The sequence below is a fragment of the Toxorhynchites rutilus genome, chromosome 2 (genome assembly GCF_029784135.1).
Source record: "Toxorhynchites rutilus septentrionalis strain SRP chromosome 2, ASM2978413v1, whole genome shotgun sequence".
NCBI classification, from domain to species: Eukaryota; Metazoa; Arthropoda; class Insecta; order Diptera; family Culicidae; genus Toxorhynchites; species Toxorhynchites rutilus.
In genome coordinates, this window is record NC_073745.1 from 312,499,963 (window position 1) to 312,505,962 (window position 6,000).

At 39.5% G+C, this 6,000-nt stretch overlaps 1 protein-coding gene across 12 annotated transcripts in view; it reads right to left on the reverse strand.

The window, feature by feature from the left end:
• The window catches only part of LOC129770678 (collagen alpha-1(XVIII) chain), a 742,307-nt gene extending 738,277 nt beyond the window's left edge, over window positions 1–4,030 (reverse strand). For 11 of the 12 annotated variants that reach the window (XM_055773649.1, XM_055773645.1, XM_055773650.1 and 8 more), the window contains exon 1: window positions 3,900–4,030. The gene's annotated coding sequence lies outside the window, so the exon portion shown is untranslated. The remainder of the gene's footprint in view (window positions 1–3,899) is intronic. The other variant, XM_055773642.1, reaches the window with a different exon arrangement.
• Window positions 4,031–6,000: the final 1,970 nt, after the last annotated feature.

Here is a 6,000-nt window from a genome sequence, read left to right on the forward strand (position 1 = left end):
TTCTTTTCACTGTATATAATCGAATCCTGTATATAATCGAGTCAAAAAAAGGTTTTTTATTCATTTTTTATGCATATATTTTTCGTATATTGACAATAGATGAAGAATTTAATTTTTGATTCAACCCCCTAAAGTCAGAAAACACATTTCTCACATGAAAATTCCAGAATCTCTCAGGAGATGATAGACGATCATATTTGATGAAAAAAATCCTTCCACGTGTATGTTCGAATTTCAACAATAATTGAGTTTTAGATTTTTTTTTGTTTAGGACTCTGTTGCCTCAAGCTGACTCTACACTAAAAAGTACGCTACGTAAGCCAATTCTGTTGCTCTCATTTGAAGGATGAGAAAATTTAGTACAAGATAAAGTAGTGGAACATGTATATTAGTGGAATTAAATAACATTTTGGAAGTGAAAATTGAAAAGTTAGTAATTTTTAATGTGTAATTATTCATTTTATCCCAAAAATTCATAGTAAACTTGATTGTTTCTATCAAATAAATTAAAGCTCTTAAATCACTCTACAATTTGTTCTTTGACACCCAATTTTTATCTTTCTTAATTTCGCTGCAGTATCGATATAAACAATTCCTAGTGAAAATTCAAGCAAAATCTTCAAAAATCGCGATTTTTATCCCCTGTACTTATAATAACCACTTAAATTTCACCTTAACGCTGAAAGGATACAATTTTTCTTGAAATAAGTCACATTTGAATGATATATTTTTTATTTTTTTTAAACTGTATATAATCGAGTCCAAAATTGTATATAATAGAATCACATATACTCGAGTCTGTATACAATCGAGCCTGTATATAATCGAGTCCGACCTGTATATCCTTTTTTCGGGAAAGTCTCGCATGCGGGTAGATGTTACATTCGGGTAGCTGTCACATTCGGGTAAATGTTACATTCGGGTAACTGTTACATTCGGGTAATTGTTGCATTCGGGTAAATGTCGCATTCGGGCAAGTGTCAATTCGGGTAGATGTTACATTCGGGTAAGTGGAATTCGGCTGAATGTCTTTCGGGTGAATGTCTTTCGGGTAACTGTCTTTCGGGTGAGTGGGTTTTGGGTAAATGTGACACAATATCGATATATACAATTCCTGGTGAAAATTCTAGCAAAATCTTGAAAAATCTCGATTTTTACCCCACTGTACATGTAATAACCACTAAAATTACACCTTAACGTTGAAAGGTTACATTTCTTCTTCAAATAAGTCATATTTGAAATATAAAAAAAAAATCTTTTTACAAACTGTATATAATCGAGTCCAAAATTGTGTACAATCGAATCACATATAATCGAGTCCGACCTGTATTAGATTGGAGAAAAAGAAATCCACAATTTTTGGAGAAATTTAAAATTTTATTAAATATGCTTCGTATTGTTTGATTCGGGTCAAATATGCACTGTTTTGTTGCAAAATTTGTTGCCATTCTAATGGTAACTTCATAATGTCTCTATCACACAGGTCTTGGTCCGAAAAGCTCTAGTAATTGCTTTCACAATTTTCTCTTGAAACCAATTTCTCATTTAGCAATGCGAGAAAAAAGTGGTAATCGCTTAGCGCTTAGTCCGGACTATATAGTGGATGCATTTAAACTTCCGAACCAAGCTCTCGGAGTTTCTGGCGAGTCCCTACAGACGTGTGTGGCCAGAATTAGCCAACACCTCTTCGGATTATCACTTTTATGCCTCAATGGAACACGATTTTTCGGAGCTGTGCTACCGTTCTACGCATAGTTGCGCGAGAGGTATGGATGTTACCACTACGCCAGATCGCCTCCATTATTCCTATTGTTGTTGTTTTTTGAAATACTGGAAACAAGCAATACTTTTTTTTTGCGTTTTTCCGATAGATTATGCATAAAAACATCGTTTTATGAAGAAGGGAGTAATCTGCAATACTTTGCAGAATATAAATCTTCACTGTTATTAGGCATTCGCTAACAAAGTGTGCACGGGTTCCTGCTAATTTTTTTTTATTTGTTTGAGAATTAGTTCATTTTTCTAGACCAGCCCTAAACTAGCCTTGCTGAACCCTAAAATTCTTGTACTTGAACCGACTTATTCGATATGGATCTACAAAAAATATTTGGTGGGACAGTTATGAATAGAATATCAACATGGGAGAATTGAGCTTGATATTGTTTTTATAAAAGCTTGGAACAAATTACATTTTTTTTTGTGTTTTTTTCCGGTAGATTAGGCATAAAAACATCGTTTTATGAAGAAAAGTGAAAATTGTCAAAAAGTAACATGGTACAACTATGCGTAGAACGGCGCTTCTTCGAATAAAAATATGACGAAAAATCAATACCATAAGCTCGGACAGTCGGTTTTCACACGCTTTTCTTGAGGCAAATTCACCACCAGCAAAATCGTTTATCATCACAGTTAACTTGTTACCAGGACCGAGCTCTCAACCAAGTTCTCGGAGATTCTGTTAAGTCGATACTGAGGTATTAGTGTGATCTGTCGTTGCCCTGATGAAACACAATTCACTTAATTCACTTAGTAAGTGACCGTATTTTGTTCCGTATTCATAAGTCGTTTAAAAAATGGTCAGTTTCGTTGCGATTCACCTATGAAAACTCACTTCAACAGGTTTTTTGTTGTTAACTCGTGTGCACTTATACCTAGAGTACTTCTGGAGAGCATAAGGCATCTTTGGTATCGAATTATGGCAACAGAATCGATGGAACGAAAATAACGCTTAATTTTCTATCACGGTATCTGGACCATAAACTCTTTTCACATTTACTGGCTTGCATTTTCAACCCCTATCGAAAAAAGCTGAGATAAGAGCAGATTGTTTATTTGCTGGTGTCTGGTGTCTTCAACGTGTGCTCTTTCAAAGCTGATTCATGTAAACATAAAACTGTCTTAGTTTCTGTCTCAAACTGATGAAATGCCATTATCACAGGTTCCCTGTGTGATTTAGTATTAAAAGTATCTTAAAACAAAAGAAAATACATAAAAAAGTATTCGCAATAGTCGTATTTGGCTGGCAACTTAAAACGAGTAGGGAGATGTGATCTTAATTTTGTTGTTGTATGTTATATTTATTCGTGTCAATCCAATGATCCGTGTCCGATTGTATAAGATCCGTTTCTACTGGCCCAACTAAATAGAACGATTGCTCTACAACTAAATTTCAATCACTCCAGTGGCACAGATATTTCTAATCTACACAGTCGTTCTAACTGATTATTGAGACAACACTAGCGGAACATAGCTTCAGCTACATCCCTGGAACTACTCCTGTTTATCTCGGTTTTGGGAAAACAAAAACATCCTTTCCGGAGTGCTAAATCCTCTAGTTCCGAAGAGAAGCAGTGAGCAGCCGAAATGAAATTATATCCAATAAGCACCTTTCTCGTTTCGCGTTGATTTGTCCGGATGGTCCTTGCCAATGAGGGTGCCACTTCACACGCCCATCCGTCGCCTGCTACCTGTTCACACCGCGCTGCCGACACTCAGTTTATGCAAACAATTGCCACAAACACAAATCCCAGCGGAGAAAACTACGACGGCTCGGCGAGCAAACAAACGTGGTGGAGCACGAAAAAGGCACATCGTTTGATTTCTCCGGAAAATAAAAGAACCAGATTCGGTTCTGCTCCACTAGCGCACATATCCATCCACATACACACAGACACACGTGTTCTAGCGTGGGTAAGGAGGCAATTCATTTTTCAAAGAACGGTGACCGTTTTCGGCATGCAGATCAAAGGCATCGCAATAAACACTTCACATCACACATATTATGCTGTCGCTAGGGCATCAGGCAGGAACTTTCACTCTCGCACATCCAACTGACGGGGGCTAATCCCTGCGTAATATATTCTATCCCTCAGGCACAACACAAATCACTGCAAACCAACCGTTCAGCGCGGGAACCAGCTTGAATGGGACGTCCGTGAAGATCGTCGCGTCGTCCTCGCCGTTGAGACGGACACCGAACACGATGTAAACTGAAACTACAGATTCCGATGCGACCGTACCGAGGGCACACTGTAGACTGAAACCGGAGTATCACTTTCGATGCGATGATACCACACAGCTCTTAAACTTCCAGATCGGGGGGCTCGCTACCACCCACCACCCAATAATGCTCTGTGAGCGGCTGTGCAACATGTTCCTCGAGCGCGCCGCGCTGAGAGGCGCGAGAGAGTGAGCTCCCCGGCCGCTATGCTGTTGACAGCCGGCGCCTGTGGCCAGAGATTGACCGCGTGGTTTGCGGTGATGTTTTTTTTTGTTTTCCTTCCTTTAAACGTTCACACCGGGAGAATGTACACAAAACGCCGGGAGGGAACTCGACGCCGACCGCGTGTTCCAATGTTGATCGCTCTCTGTCGCTTTCTCCCGCGATGTTAATGTTGCGCGTTGAAATGGGAAGCTCACTGCCTCTTGTATGTTGCATGGGTTGATGGCTGGGTGGCGCAACTCACTACCGATGTAGCATCATACGCAGATATGTTCGCCTGTTCGATTAGTCTTTTTAAATATTTACAAAAGGATGATGTAAATAAAGCAAAATGTGATTATATAGCTTATTTATGAATTGTCGTGTAGAAAAAATACCTAAGGCTTTATAGTGCTTACAAGTTGTGCGAGTTGAAACTGTCAGATTGACGTTTTTGATGTTGCGGGTGTTGTTGTTCACCCGCCGTATTCTTCAGACCTGGCCCGTCAGATTATCACCTTTTTACTTCAACGCACATTGCACAATGGTCCAGGAGGTGCATTTTAGTGGAAATTAGTATTTAGAGCGCGACAGTTATTCTCCAGACAAAAACTGTCTTAGACAAAGTTGTTATATATGATAGAGCGCTCATTTTTATGTTATCAAACTAGTGGCCCAATTTTATGTTTCAATAAGTTTACCGCAAAGACATTGGAATAGCGTTGCTGTTGCATTCGAACAGACTCTCGTACCTTTTTTTCTTTTCTTTTATTCAATGTTTCTATTTTAGTCCAAATGTCTAAAACTTCTACTCTTTCTCTGCGATTAATTGTTGCTCTTTCAATTTGACTTTAACTTTCAACTCTCTACTCTTAATTTCCTACTATCTACTCTATACTTTGTTCTCTCTTCTCTCTACTCTCTGCTCTTCACTTTAAACTCTCTACTCTCCACTCTCTGATTTTTACTCTCTACTCTCAACTTTCTGCTCTCTAATCTCTACTCTCCCTACTTTCTCTACTCTCTACTCTCTACTCTCTACTCTCTACTCTCTACTCTCTACTCTCTACTCTCTACTCTCTACTCTCTACTCTCTACTCTCTACTCTCTACTCTCTACTCTCTACTCTCTACTCTCTACTCTCTACTCTCTACTCTCTACTCTCTACTCTCTACTCTCTACTCTCTACTCTCTACTCTCTACTCTCTACTCTCTACTCTCTACTCTCTACTCTCTACTCTCTACTCTCTACTCTCTACTCTCTACTCTCTACTCTCCACACTCTCTACTCTCACTGCTCTCTACTCTCTACTCTGTACTCTCTCAATTCTCTACTCTCTCTACTCTCTACTCTCTCTGCTCTCTGCTCTCTCTACTATCTCTACTCTCTCTGCTCTCTCTCTACTCTCTACTCTCTCTGCTCTCTGCTCTCTCTACTCTCTCTGCTCTCTCTACTCTCTTTGCTCTATCTACTCTCCACTCTCTACTCTCTACTCTGTACTCTCTCTGCTGTCTCTACTCTCTGCTCTCTCTACTCTCTGCTCTCTCTACTCTCTGCTCTCTCTACTCTCTGCTCTCTCTACTCTCTGCTCTCTCTACTCTCTCTGCTCTGTCTACTCTCTACTATCTACTCTCTGCTTTCTACTCTCTACTCTCTACTCTCTACTCTCTACTCTCTCTAGTCTCTACTCTCTCTATTCGCTGATCCTCTTTTTTTTTTGCAGACTTATCTCACTTCTTAACTAGGCGAACCTAGCCAGAATTTTCACCTGCCCCCGGGCTTCTGAATGCCAAAGGGG